This window comes from Balaenoptera physalus, assembly GCF_965194825.1.
Source record: "Balaenoptera physalus genome assembly, chromosome: 18".
NCBI classification, from domain to species: domain Eukaryota; kingdom Metazoa; phylum Chordata; class Mammalia; order Artiodactyla; family Balaenopteridae; genus Balaenoptera; species Balaenoptera physalus.
Genome location: NC_138899.1, coordinates 65,438,546 through 65,453,809, shown reverse-complemented (window position 1 = coordinate 65,453,809; position 15,264 = coordinate 65,438,546). Strand labels below are relative to the sequence as shown.

At 37.8% G+C, this 15,264-nt stretch overlaps 1 long non-coding RNA gene across 4 annotated transcripts in view; it reads left to right on the top strand.

Annotated features, from left to right (window-relative positions):
• The window catches only part of LOC309647303, a 47,602-nt gene that overhangs the window by 23,638 nt on the left and 8,700 nt on the right, over positions 1–15,264 (top strand). Inside the window, exons 2-4 of one of the 4 annotated variants that reach the window (XR_014255927.1) lie at positions 1,125–1,320; positions 1,534–1,701; positions 3,617–3,668. This is a non-coding gene — a long non-coding RNA (uncharacterized lncRNA). Of the gene's footprint in view, positions 1–1,124; positions 1,321–1,533; positions 2,542–3,616; positions 8,706–11,322; positions 13,954–15,264 lie in introns of those variants that run through there. The other 3 variants (XR_014255928.1, XR_014255929.1, XR_014255930.1) reach the window with 3 other exon arrangements.

Below are 15,264 nucleotides of genomic sequence, written 5' to 3'. Positions count from 1 at the left end.
ATAGAGTTTGATTGATGTATTTTTCAAATTATTTTTAATAGTTTAAACCCTTTCTTCAAACAAAATCCTAGGCAGAACACAATATACAGGACAGAAAAAAAGTGGAGGTACTCTAGATAAAATAGGTGTGGGGGCCCTAAGACTCCTTGCTTCGCCTCCTCCTTCCCTACCCTCACTTCAGCTCTGAGCCCCAGGGCTCTGTGGGGCACCATCTAAAAATCCTCTGGACTAGGGAATTCCCTGGCAGTCTAGTGGTTAGGACTCCATGCTTTCACTGCCAAGGGCCGGGCTCAATCCCTGGTCAGGGAACTAAGATCCCACAAGCCGCCCAGTGCCGCGAAAATATAAATAAATAAATAATAAAAAATTTTAAAATAAAAATAAAAATCCTCTGGACTAGATGATTATATACATGATGTTGACTCCCAGACTGGTAAAGAAACTTACAGTCATGTAGGTCCTGAGATTCCCAGCCTTAGGAATTAAACAAGATAGAGCTACACAGGCAAATGAAAATATGAACTCCTTTGCTTTGGGTCAACCAACAGCAGCTGATTATTTAATGCTAAGCAGAATTCAAAATTATATATAGTGTTGATAAATTAACAATGAACATGCTAACAGTGAACAATGAACATGGTAACATAAATTATAACAAATAACTTTCGGTAGATAAAATTTCTCAACGTATTATAAAAATGAGTGGGGGTAATAAAAGGAATCCCTGGGGAGTGAAAAGGTTGAGACTCATGATGAATTCCATTTTCTTCCTTTTCATACATATAAAATGAGGCAGAGAAAGATGAAATGGCCTGCCTAAGCTCCCACAGCTTACTTAGTGGCAGAACACAGCGCTTGCCATTTCCAGCCCACTGTTCTTTTCCGACCGTGTTGGATTTCTATGTAAGGATAGACTTCCACCTTTATGTGTCTGGGATCTGTGGTCACACAGCTACAGAATGATAGAAAGTCCTCATTATCTCAGCATTCATTATCTGAATCCCTGAAGTTTGAAGTTATGAAGGAGAGTAAAATTCATCATAACTTAGAAACGTTTACTTATCAAATGACTGCTTATAAATACCCATCCCCATTAAACATTAACATCTATTCTCCCCTTCTAGGGTCAATTTCTTTGTCAAGTCTAGAGCTGATGACTGGATTTTTACACATATTTGACAATACAGTCCAAACACAATGGAAATCAACTACAAAGTGAAATTGCACGTCTCACGAAAGATAATTTTATGAGATTGATGAAAGAAGGCCAATGAGCTTAGTCCACAGTGAAAGAGGGGAAAAGACATTGACATTGAAGAGGTAAGCAAAGGCCTTGTTTAGGATTAAGATTAGGGATGGCCTTGTGGGTCTCAGTGCTTTTTGTTTTTATTCTGATTGGGATGGGGAATTGGGGGAGGCCTTTAAGCAGGGCAAGTGACAATCAGATTTATCTCTAAAATTTTCATTTTGAAACTGGCAAATACACTAAAATACATGATTTTGCAACTGTATTTCTGTGATTTTATCCCATAGATGCAGCTCCGCATGTATGAAATGACACCTGTATGAAGTTTTTCATTGTTGCATTATTTGTTCAGCAAAAGGTACCTGGTTAAATAAACGATGGTATGATAAGCAGTGGGAAAAACAAATAAGGAAGATCTCTATGTGCTAATATGAAAAGAGCTTTAGGATGTATTGGTAAGTGAAAAAAAGCAAGATATAGAACACTGTAGAATAGTCTCTATAGTAGGCTACCTTTTATGTAATAAGGTGAGAGATATATTTGCATATGCTTGCATTTGCCTTAAAAATCCTGGAAGGATTAAAAAAAAAAAAGATACCAATGGAAATAAATATCATTAGAGAGTTGGGGTGAGGGATGCAGGAGTAAGTTATAGAGTTCTCTGGGCCTATCTTTTTATAGTGTGTTGAACTTCGAACCATGTAAATGTTGTACCTAATTAAAATGAATACATTTAAAAATCACTCTGGCTGCTCTGTGGAGAGTAGTTGTAGGGACAAAGAGTAGAAGCTGGGAGACCATTAGGAAGGTGGTGAAGTTGGTTGGGCAGGTGTAGATGGTGGCTGGCTCTGGAAGGAAGCAGTGGAGGTGGTGAGGAGTCAGGTTGGGGGTGCAGAGCCAGGTGGACTTGCTGATGGATTGGATGTTGCATGTGAGAGAAGAAAAAAAAAAAAGAAATCAAGGATAATTCCTAATATTTGTCTTGGGCAGCTGGAGGAGAGAAAATGGAGTAGAGGTGGGGAAGGGGCAGGGAAAATTGAGAACCAAGGGTCTGTTTTGGACTCGTGAAGACTGATATGTCTCTTGGATGTCCAAGTGGAAATGCCCACAACTAGAGAGAAACATCCAGAAGAACTAAGACAGCAGAGATGTTTCCAAAGATGAGTTCAACTCCCCATGAGTTTTAACTAAAGGACTGAGAGACTGTGGGAAAATTAATAAAACCCTCAAGCATTTTGTTAAATGTCCATCTTCATTTTCATGCTGCACAAATAAAATACAAAGGAAAAATGTCACTTGTGCTATTATAAGATTTTGTTGGAAAAAATTATGTCCAAAAATTCCAGTCAGTCATTTGACTTGTTCTTAGTTCTAAGAGTAAGCCTGTAGTTATCATTATAGCCTACATTTTGGTAAATATAAAGTAAATACACTTTAACAATTTTTATTTCACTTTTCAAGATAAAACTCAAATCAAAGCTTTTTCACTATTGGGAATTCCCTGGAGGTCCAGTGGTTAGGACTTGGCACTTTCAGTGCTGGGGCCCAGGTTCAATTCCTGGTCAGGGAACTAAGATCTCCAAAGCTGAGCAGTATGGCCAATAAAAGAAAAAAGAAAGACAAACAAAAAATTTTTCACTATTTATTATTAAATGTAAGCAGCCTACCCTAAGTGGCCTTTTTAAAATTATTTTTTTAATTAATTAATTTATTTATTTATTTATTTGGTTGTACCAGGTCTTAGCTGTGGCAGGCGGGCTCCTTAGTTGCAGCTTGCCAGCTCCTTAGTTGCGGCACTCGGTCTCCTTAGCTGTGGCATTCAAACTCTTAGTTTCGGCATGAATGTGGGATCTAGTTCCCTGATCAGGGATCGAACCCAGGCCCCCTGCATTTGGAGTGCGGCGTCTTATCCACTGCGCCACCAGGGAAGTCCCTAAGTGGCCTTTTTAGTCTTCCAAATAAGATAGAAAAGTGACAGTCACAGAAACAGAGGGAAACAAATATAATTCAAATTTTTCTCTTGGATACTAAGTTCACTTCTTTATTAACAGAATAACTTACTACATAACCTGGATTGATAACAGGGCAAGAGGTGGAGAGTAACAATTACTCCTACTTTACCATTCTCGAAGTCAAATAAATACTTTTTGATTAAAATGCAGAACTGCTTTCTTAAGAATTCTACCTTCAACTATTAATTTGCCTCTCACGTTTTACCTGAGCAGGACAGAGTTGAGAAATGTTCCACTGTTAATAGAAGTCAGGGTATTACCGTCTGTAGTGTTCGCTGCAATGCCCAGTATCTTAAAAATTTCAGGCTGCCAAAACTAATTACCACTGTGGCTTAAACAACAAACATTTATCTCTCAGGTTTCTGGAGGCTGGAAGTCTGAGATCAGGGTGTCAGCTTGGCCAGGTACAGGTGAGAGCTCTCTTCCTGGTTACGTTCTCACATGGCCTTTCCTTGGTTCGTTCACACAGAGAGAGATCTCATGTGTCTCCTCCTCTTCTTATAAAGGCATTAATCCCATGATGGGGGCTTCACCCTCATGACCTAATCTAACCCTAACTACCTCCCAGATGTCCCACCTCCAAGTGCCATCACATTGGGAATTATGGTTTTGACATACGAATTTGGAAAAGGGGGGACACAAACATTCAGTCCATAGCACCCAGCCTAGATCCCCCTTCAGGTTGGAGACCCCCAGGTGCCGGAAGTGTGGGCTGCTGATGGCTTTCAGCTGAGCCCTCTCAAGGACTTGCCTGAAGGAAGCAGCCTTTCTTAAGGTTAGGCCCCTTTCCAAAGAGGTGAGTGATAGGTACAAGTGGAAGAGCGTACAAAGATCCAGCCCTCTTGCCTCAACATGAGACAACTCGGAAGAGCCATCCCACCTCCTGAGCTTCCCATGAGGTCAGCTGAGCCCAAACTTCTGCCCCTGTCCTGTTCCCCTGGCTCCCTTATAGGTGTTGTTCCCAATAGACTTCCCACCCACAAATCTCTGTCTCAGAGTCTATTTCCTGGTGCCCAACCTAAGACACCAGGAGACCTCATTAACCGCATAGTCAAATAATAAATAACCAAATCATGCAGATTTCTCTACATTTTGTGTAGGTTAAGGCACAGCATATAAAAGGTAAATGTAGTGGAAAATGCCCAGAGTAACGAGTGCGCTATTGGACTATCCCAGGGCTCGCTTTATGCACTTTGCACATATCATACACACATTTGTGGGAGGAAAAAACTCTCCCTTACGTCTGTTTGGTCCCATATCTTTTTGTCTGTCACAAAGAGTAGTCTCTTTGCTTATTATAACTGACCTCTGAATGCGTTAAATAAGAGAACCAAGTTTTGCTCCCATTCTGCTAGAATTTATTTTTGTTTTTTAAGGATGCATAACAACAGTCAGTCCAATTTCAGTCTGAATATTCTTGGAAGAAATGAGGAGTAAATCACGAAATGAAATAGCCAGCTTGGCAGCTCTCCTTAAGAATTCCCCAGCAGGGGTTATGTGGCTGCATCTAAAAAAAACAGGCCTTTGTTGCTGAGTTGATTTATCATACACATAACAATTCCCAGATCATAGATTCTTTTTGCTAATTCGTTTCCGTCATTGTAATTTATTTAGCCTTCACCTTTCAAGATCCTTTATGACCATTAGTACAATTTTTAAAATAGCATCGTGCAGGTGGGATTTCACAAAGAACATTCAGACGCTTCTCTCCCTTTCAGGTCAGCGTTTAGTGAAGTCCAGAGGATTTTTTTTTTTTCATAGAACCCATGTAGCCTAACTTATATTCAGAGATATAGTCACAAAGAGACTCTGTCTTCAGGACTCTTATTTTTTAATAGTTATTTCTCCATTTATTTCCTTTTAGATTTTTGAATTTTGTCATTCTTTGTTAATCATCATTTTATTACATAATTACAGAGAAGATGGAAATGGGATAAATGAAAAAGTGTCCATAATCCTGTCACCAGAACAAACCAGAATCAACATTGGTGGTTTATTTTCTTTCAGACTTTTGCCAAAATAGTGTATATAGTAGCATTTACAATTTTTATAAAATATACTCATGCCATGTTATAATTTAACTTACCAATATGTAATAAATATTGTCCATGTCAATAAATACACCATTAAAATATTGAATAGATGCACACTATTTTATGGTATGGGCATATCATAACTTCTTTAATCAATATCCTGCTATGAAACATTTATATTATTTCCTTTTTTATTACTTTTATAAACAATGTGTAAGGGACGTCCTTGCAAATAAATCTTTGTACAAATAACTGGCTACTTCCCTAGGACAAATTCTTTTTTTGTATTTCCTTAGGACAAATTCTTAGAAGTAGGATTTCTGCATCAAAGAGTAGTTACATATTTAAGATTTTTGAAAACGCTTATTGCTAAATTGTTTCAATTTATATTCCCACCAACAGTGGTTGAGAATGCTCTTTCCCACACTCTTGTCACCCTGAGTATATAATTCTTTTTCATCTTTGCTGATCTAATGATGAAAAATAGGATCTTGTTTTTAGTTGCATTTGTTTGATTTCTAGTGAGACTGAATTTTAAAAAAAATGTTTATTGACCATGTACATTGCTTCCTCTGTGAAATGTCTGTTCATGTCCTCTGAACATAAGATACTGACTTCGAATATTTATATTATTGAGTTTTAATAGCCCTGTCTATATATTTATCATACATCTGTGTGTATTCTACATTTAGAACTCTATATACTCTAACAAGTTTTCATCCGGTTTGTCTTAACTTTAAATTTAATTTTCTGGGCATAAAGATTTTTTTTAAGTAGTCAAATGTATCAATTTTTTTCTTTATAATTCTGCCTATATTACAATGCTAAAAAGAAAGACATTCTGTACCCAAGATTATATAAATAATCTAAGAGAAACTTTATTTTCTCCTAGTAATTAATGGATTCATTAGAAACTTTTGTTACATTTAAATCTTTAACCTACTAAACTTTTGATTATATCTGTGAGGTAGGAGTCTAACTTTATTTTTTTTTCCTATTGTTTAGGCAATTATCCCAAACTTATAAAATAATCCATCCTTTCTCTTTTCAACTGAAATGCTGTCATTGATACACGCTAAATTTGTAAATAACTTTAAATCTGCTTCTGCACTTTTCATTCTGATTGGTTGTTCTGTCTGTGAGTCCTATGCCTATACTATACGTTTAATCAGTATTGTTTTATAATGTGTTTTGGTATCTGATATGACCCTTATCTCCTCTGTATGTTTTTTTTTTTTTTTACGTATTTATTTATTTATTTATGGCTATGTTGGGTCTTCGTTTCTGTGCAAGGGCTTTCTCTAGTTGTAGCAAGCGGGGGCCACTGTTCATCGCCGTGCGCGGGCCTCTCACTGTTGCGGCCTCTCTTGTTGCGGAGCACAGGCTCCAGACGCGCAGGCTCAGTAATTGTGGCTCACGGGCCCAGCTGCTCCGCGGCATGTGGGATCTTCCCAGACCAGGGCTCAAACCCGTGTCCTGTGCATTGGCAGGCAGATTCTCAACCACTGCGCCACCAGGGAAGCCCTCCTCTGTATGTTTTTTAAAGACTATATTATCTTTAATGTTACCTCTTCTCCTCTTTTTCAGAATGTCCATTATTTTTACATATGTATTCTTCCATATATACAGATCTTCCTCGACTTACGATGGGGTTACATCCCAATAAACCCATCATAAATTGAAAATACTGGGGCTTCCCTGGTGGCGCAGTGGTTGAGAATCTGCCTGCCAATGCAGGGGACACGGGTTCGAGCCCTGGTCTGGGAAGATCCCACATGCCGCGGAGCAGCTGGGCCCGTGAGCCACAACTACTGAGCCTGCGCGCCTGGAGCCTGTGCTCCGCAACAAGAGAGGCCGCGATAGTGAGAGGCCCGCGCACCGCGATGAAGAGTGGCCCCCGCTTACCACAACTAGAGAAAGCCTTCGCACAGAAACGAAGACCCAACACAGCCAAAAATAAATTAATTAATTAATCAATTAAAAAAAAAAGGTGTCTCTCAAATTAAAAAAAAAAAAATTTCAAAATACTGTTAAGTCAAAAGTGCGTTTAAAAAAAAAAAAAGTGCGTTTAACGCACCTACCCACTGAACATCGTGGCTTAGCCTAGCCTACCTTACACGTGCTCAGAACACTTGCATTAGCCTACAGTTGGGCAAAATCATCTAATACAAAGCCTATTTTATAATAAAGTGTGGAATATAGCATTAATTTATTGACTATTGTCCTGAAAGTAAAAAACAGAATGGTTGTCTGGGTATAGAATGCTTGTAAGTGTATTGTGATCACGAGGCTGGCTGGGAGCTGCAGCTCGCTGCCCAGCATCATGATAAAGGATCGCTAGCCTGGGAAAAGAGTAAAGTTCAAAATTCTAAGCATGGTTTCTACTGAATGCTTATTGCTTTTGCACTTTCATAAAGTCGAAAAAATTGTAAGTCGAACCACCCTGTGTCGGGGGCGATCTATACTTATAGAGAAGTTTTCGGTTCACAGCAAAACTAAGAGGAAGGTACAGAGAGATCCCATAAATCCCCTGCCCCCGCACATTATCAGCATCCCACAAGAGTGGTACTTTTGTTACAATGGATGAACTTACATTGACTTATTTCTTCCATATATATTTTTATACTATACTATATTGTATATTCTTTCATATATTTTAAAATATTTATTTATTTATTTGGCTGCCCTGGGTCTTAGTTGTGGCACACGGGATCTTTTTTAGTTGCAGCATGCGGACCCTTAGTTGCGGCATGTGGGATCTAGTTCCCCGACCAGGGATTGAACCCGGGCCCCCTGCATTGGGAACGTGGAGTCCTAGCCATCCTAGCCACTGGACCACCAGGGAAGTCCCTCTTTCATATATTTTTATACTACTTTTGACACATCCTCCTCAAAAAAAATCCTTTGGAATACTATTAAATTTATATGTGAATTTAGGAAGAATTTACTTTTCACAATATTTCAAAATATCTGGAAACATGCCCTAAACATTTATTTAGGTCTTTGATTATGACCCTAGATCAGGATTTGTAGATTCCTTACATAGGCCTAAGATATTTCATGTCAAGTTCATTCTTTTCTTTTTTAAATAAATTTATTTATTTTATTTATTTATTTTTGGCTGTGTTGGGTCTTCGTTGCTGTGCGCGGGCTTTCTCTAGTTGCGGTGAGCGGGGGCTACTCTTTGTTGCGGTGCGCGGACTTCTCATTGCGGTGGCTTCTCCTGTTGCGGAGCACGGGCTCTAGGCGTGTGAGCTCAGTAGTTGTGGCTCACGGACTCTAGAGTGCAGGCTCAGTAGTTGTGGCGCACGGGCTTAGTTGCTCTGTGGCATGTGGGATCTTCCCGGACCAGGGCTCAAACCCATGTCCCCTGCATTGGCAGGCAGATTCTCCACCGCTGCGCCACCAGGGAAGCCTGTCAAGTTCATTCTTAATGCTCTTATTGTTCAATGGGATATTTTTTCATTATACTTCCTCACTCTTACCAAGCCTATTGACAGTTTTATAGACATATTATTCTCGTACTATAAAATTCATTCTTTTAAAGTGTACATTTCAGTGGTTTTTTAGTATGTTCACAAGGTAGTGCAACTATCAACACCATCTACTTTAGAACATCTTTATCACCCTCCAAAGAAACCCAAACCCATTAGCAATCGCTCCTATTTTCTCTTCCCCACAGCTGTCTCTTCATTAGTTGTTTCTAATCTGTAATCTTCATAATAAAATTTTAATTGTAAGTATAGCTTTCTTGAGTTCTGTGAGGCATTCCAGTGAATTATTGGACTTAAGGGGGTCATGGAAAGCCCTGAATTTATAGCCAGTTGGTCAGAAGTATGGGTGGCCTGGGACCTCCAAAGTGGATCTGACCTCTGAAGTAAGGACAGTCCTGTGGGAGTCGTGCCCTTTACCTTGTGGGGTCTGCATTAACCCTGGATGGCCAAGATTGAATCTCAGAATATCCACTTGGGGTTGAAATGCAACAAGCTTCTTTTCGTGTGCTTTTTGACCATTTGTAGACATTTGTCTCCCTTCTCCTTGGGGTATTTGTTGCAAGACCCCCAGTGGATGCCTGAAACCTTGGATAGTACCAAACCCTATATATACTATGTTTTTCCTGTACATACATATTTATGATAAAGTTTCATTTACAAATCAGGCACTGTAAGAGATTAACAACAATAATAACAAAATAGAACAATTATAACAATATACTGTAATGAAAGTTTTGTGAATGTGGTCTCTCTCTCAAATTTAATGTCTTTTTTTGTATTAACTAAGCACTTATCATGCACTGTGACCTCAACTTTTGCAGTTTGAGGTGCAACAGCAAAGCTAGCACAGATTTCTTTTTCCTTCTTCACAATTTCAAGGATAGAAGATTTGTTCTTACCCTAGATCTTAGCAACCTCAGCATACAATTCTTTTTCTTTCCGTATAAAGCCAAGAACTTTCACCTTTTCACTTAAAGGAAGCACTTTACAGCTTCTCTTTGGCATTTCCTAATTGTCAGCATCACTACTCTTGCACTTTGGGGCCATTATTAGGTAAAATAAGAGTCGCTTGAACACAAGCACTTCGATAAACTACAGTCAATCTGATAACTGAGAAGGCTACTAAGTCTAAGTGACTAATGGGCAGGATACATTGGACTCAGGGATGATCCCAGGTGGGATGAAGCAGGACAGAGCAAGATTTCATCACACTATTCTGCATGGCACATAATTTAAAACTTATGAATTGTTTATTTCTAGAATTTTCCATTTAATATTTTTGACCACAGTTTACTACAACCATAGAAAGTGAAATCACGGGCAAAGGGGGACTACATATCTTTTTTGGAGAAAAATCTATTCAAGTCTTTTGCCCATTTTTAATTGGGTTATTTTTTTTTTACTGTTGAGTTTTAAGAGTTTATTAAATAATATATTCCAAATATCAAATGAATCAGATGTGTAATTTGCAAATATTTTGTTCCATTCTGTGTGTTTTCTTTTCACTTTCTCTATGGTGTCCTTCGAAGTTTTTAATTTTGATGAATTCTCATCTATCTATTTTTTATTTTGTCATATCTTAGAAACCATTGCCTAACTCAAGGTCACAAAAATTTACTACTACATTTTCTTCTAAGAGTTCTGCAGTTTTAGGTCATATTTTTAGAGCTATGATCCATTTTCAGTTAATTTTGGTGTATTGTGTGAGGTAGCAGTCCAGTTTTATTGCTTTGCATGTGGATATCTAGTTGTTCCTAGTCTATTGATTTTAAACATCTTGTAACTCTCCACCTAACATTATTTCTAGTAGATTTAATAGATTTCTCTTTTTTTTTCAAGTAATAATACCATGTTCAAATGATAACTTTGCTTTTTCCTTGACAGTATTTGTACTTATTATTTTGTCTTCTCAGATATTTTTTTAAAACGTGATGATCACATCATCTTCATATTTTTCTTCATTTTAAAGGGAATGTTTCTGCAGAAACAGACTCACAGACATAGAGAACAGACTTATGGTTGCCCAGCAAGAGGAGGATGGGGGAGGGATGGATTGGGAGTTTGGGATTAGTAGATGCAAACTATTATATATAGGATGGATAAACAACAAGGTCCTACTGTATAGCACTGGGAACTATATTCAATATCTTGCGATAAACCATAATGAAAAAGAATATGAAAAAAGAATGTATATGTATGTATAACTGAACCACTTTGCTGTACAGCAGAAATTAACACAACATTGTAAATCAAGTATACTTTAATAAATTTTTTTTTAAAAGGGAGTGTTTCTATAGTTTTGCCACCGCTGAGTATGGCACTTCAAAGTAATAAATGCTTTCCAGTATCTGCTACTGTATCTATATTTTGCTGTTACTGATATAAGCTGAGGAGATATGATTTTGCTGTAAAACCTCTTTAAATTATGTTTTAAGAATATATTGTTATAATTTCTACTAGATGGAGTCTCCTTTAACAATTTTTTTTTTTTGCTATAACCTTTGGTTAAAACGATTTTGTATTTTTTTGTCTTGAAGGTAACATTTATTGAGACTTGACTGTGTACCAGGCACTGTGCTATGGGTTTACACACAAGACTTGTTTAATCTTCACAACTACCCTGTGAAGTGTGTGTGTCCAAGGACACTCAGCTGGAATGTAACATAACTGAGATTTCTACCTGGCTATCTGCTGTCTGACCATGGGGACTTCATTGTTTTCCTCCTTAATTGAGGTATAATTGACATATAACATTATATTAGTTTCAGGTGTACAACATAATGATTTTGCTATATGTATATATTGTACTGATCACCACTGTAATTCTAGTTAACATCCATCACCACACATAGTTACGAAATTCTTTCCTTGTGACAAGAACTTTGAAGATCTATTCTCTTAGGAACTTTCAAATATGCAATACAGTCACCATGCTATTAACTAACAGTCACCATGCTATCTATTACATCTCCAGGACTTATTTATTTTATAATGGAAGTTTGTCCCTTTTGACCACCTTCACCCATTTCGCCCACCCCTCCAGCACCCACTTCTGGCAGCAAACAATCTGTCCTCTGTATCTATGAGTTTTTTGTTTTTTTTTTTCAGATTCCACATATAAGTGAGATCATACAGTATTTGTCTAACAACCATTTTGGGGAAATATTTTCCCAAAACAATATTTATCAAGAGGAGTTTATTATTCTAATCAGAAAAAATAAGTTCATCATAAAGGATATGATGTTTTTGACTACATAAGGAGAGAATTAATATCTTTTAATCTGAAATAGTCTTACTGTAAAAGTAAATCAATTAATGAACTAGAATAGATAATTCACAAATACTGTATAGATTTCAAAAGATAGAAAATAACATATACAGTGGAATAAAACCTCCTTTTCACCCCTGTTTCCTAGCTACCACATTCTTCTCCCTGCAAGCAACTACTATATTCTATAAAAGAGCAGGATTCGTTTTTAAATAAAAGCAATACGTACCTATATAACACATACACATATACATATACACACGTATAAAGTATATGCAAAATATATCAAATGTTTACGCAAGAAAAACAATGTGCTGAGCAGTCCTAAGGAATGAGATGGAACGCAAAGACTTGATAAAGAGTCTGCTCACAAAAAAGAGAGAGAAGTAGCTGAGAAAACTCTGGTATTTTTCCAATATTGTCAGTTACCAGTTTACCTAAACTCCAAATCCGTTTTCTCACCAAGTTACAGCAAAGGATAAATCTAGAATCCGCGTCACATTAACTGCATTAAATATAAATGTCCACCACCTCAGCTTTCCCTACCTCAGATGGCAAATAAGATAGGAACCAAGCATTCCCGAGAGGCGACAGAGATCCAGAGCGCAAAATGACAAATCAAATTTCCAAAATGTACTAAACCTCTTCACTTACATGGAAGAAACCTAAATAAATCAAAATCATGGCACAAAAATAACTTAGCCTCGAATAATTTTGTATTAGGTTGTAAACAACTCTGAATAGTTATTTGGAGCCATGGTGTGTAAAGAGGGAGAGCCGTCTATTAGGTGCAGGCGGCACCTTTAGTCTAGCCTGTGTGATGTAGTCCAGCCTCTGGACTGATAAAGCTTGAGGCAGTGGAGGGAGATGGGAAGGGCAGCAGTGGGGGCTGGGAGGCAGAAGGGGAGGGGAAGGTGCTGATTCAAGCAAACCAAACTCACAGAAGACTGATTTATAAACAGAAATGCCATCTGTTCATTAACCATATAGACCACAAGCAGACCAAGTGGACCCTTGTTATTTCACAGCATCACTCTCCAGTCAAAGTTTCCTGAGGTCTTCCCTGTCTCTCCATCTCTTAGCGTGGGCGTTTCTGTGGGCGGCTGGGAGGTAATAGTAATATACTGTGGCCATCACCTGCACAGGTTCTGAGTCCCATGGCCTTAGTTTCAATCCAGGCCTGGCCCTTTGCCAGCCGTATAACCTCAAGTGGTTATTTAACTTCTCTCTTCCTGTGAAAATGGGAATGATAACAGTACCTACTTCAGCAAGTCACTGTAAAGATTAAATGAACTAATTCATGTTGAACATTTAGCGCTGTGCCTAGTACATGTAGAACACTCCAAAAATGTTAGCCATTAGTATTAAGGCTACTCCTGTCTACTTCTGTTGTTTTGTAGTTGTTTCTGCTCACAGAGAACAAACTATTTTTAACTCTTTGCCCAAATTAAGGAAAGGGAAAGAGGAAGTTAAATGAGAGACCAGCTTGACTCGATGGTGAAAAGTCTGAGATGAATTCAGTGTTTCAAAGAAATGCAATTGTATTGCTTTCAAATTTGAATTACAACCCTAAATAACACGGAGAATAAGGAAATAAATAAGGTAAAATTTTTTTGCCTTTTATTTATTTTGCCTTTTATTTATTTTAATCGAAGTATAACTGATTTATGATGTTGTGTTAGTTTCAGGTATATGGCAAAGTGTTTCAGTTATACATACATATGTATCTATTTTTTTTTCAGATTCTTTTCCCTTATAGGTTATTGAAGTAAAGTTTTAAAAGGTGAAATAAGTAAAAAAAAGAGAGAACTCAATGTAACAATGCAGTGTGTAGTAAACAAGTATTTCTGGAGTGTCCAGTGTGTTACCCAGCTAGTCTTCCTCTTTTTAGCCTTCCCTTTTTTTTAGCCTTCCCTTTCTTAAATCGATTTGCAACACAGCAGCCAAAATAATCTTTTAAGGACTTAAGTCAGACCATGTCATTTTCTGTTCAAAATCTTCCAAAGGCTCCCCACCTCATTCAAAGTAAAAGGCAACATCTTCGCAATGCCCTCCAAGGCCTTATATAATCTGCTCACCCCAGCCCTACTTAACTTAAGTAGGGTTGAGTAGGGTTAACCCTACTCAAGGGGTTAATTTATGATTTAACCCCTTCACCCCTTCTGGCCCACTCACTCTGCACAGGCCACATGGGACTCTTTGCTGTCCCTTAACTATGCCAGGTACTCCTGCCCCAGGGCCTTTGCACTGGTAGTTCCTTCTGCATGGACTCCTCTTCTTCAAAGTCACGTTTCCTTTACCACCTTACAAAAACACCACCTTTCCCGACCCTCCTACTTAAAACTGTAACTTCTTCCCCAACCCCACCACTCTCTAATCGCCTTCCCTGCTCTGTTTTCTTTATAGTGTTTCTCTATATATTTATTGATGTATTTTGTTCATAATCTATCTCACTCGCCTTCCCTTTGATATAAATTCCACAGGACAGGGATTTTTGTATGTTTTGTTTATTGCTACATCATTAATCCTTAACTTAGTGATAGCACTATTAGCTGGATGGATAAATGGTCATCTCGTGTGTCATCTCATTTATATCTTTTGGTGAAGGTCTGGTTTTCATAATAATATATCCCTAAAAGATAGCCATTCTTATAATTAAGTATTTTTATGTTCAACAATTGCTGTTTCCTGAAATTAAACACGGACTGAAGGTATCTTTAAGCTCTTGAAGCTGGAATTTGAAAAACACTGTTTATTTTAAAGTGTGGATGTCCTTTAAAAGCATCTTATGTAAGATTGAAATTCAGAGGAAGAAGCTGTTTTTAACTTCTTACTCAATATGAATGACACGTATCACTTCTGAATTAAAAGAAATTATGAATTTTCACATAAATTTAAGTTGGCCTTTTCTAATTTTAGTATCAGTTCTCCAACCCTTAAATATGATGTTTAGATTTGTCCAAATGGTGCATGACAGCAGAAGTGTGGGGCTGGATGTCCCTGCTTCCGCTTTGCTGGAGATAAGGCCTGCCTACTGAATTTCTGGTTTCCATTACAGCTGATGACATGAAAGAAATGCTTGTAAGAACGAATGTTTGGTTCCAGGCTGTAGCCTAATTTAATAGTGTACTTGAAAAAGAAAAGTTGATGATTCATTCCAAAACCCCTGGGGAGGGAGGGGTGATTGTAAACAAATTGGAAAGGGGCAAGA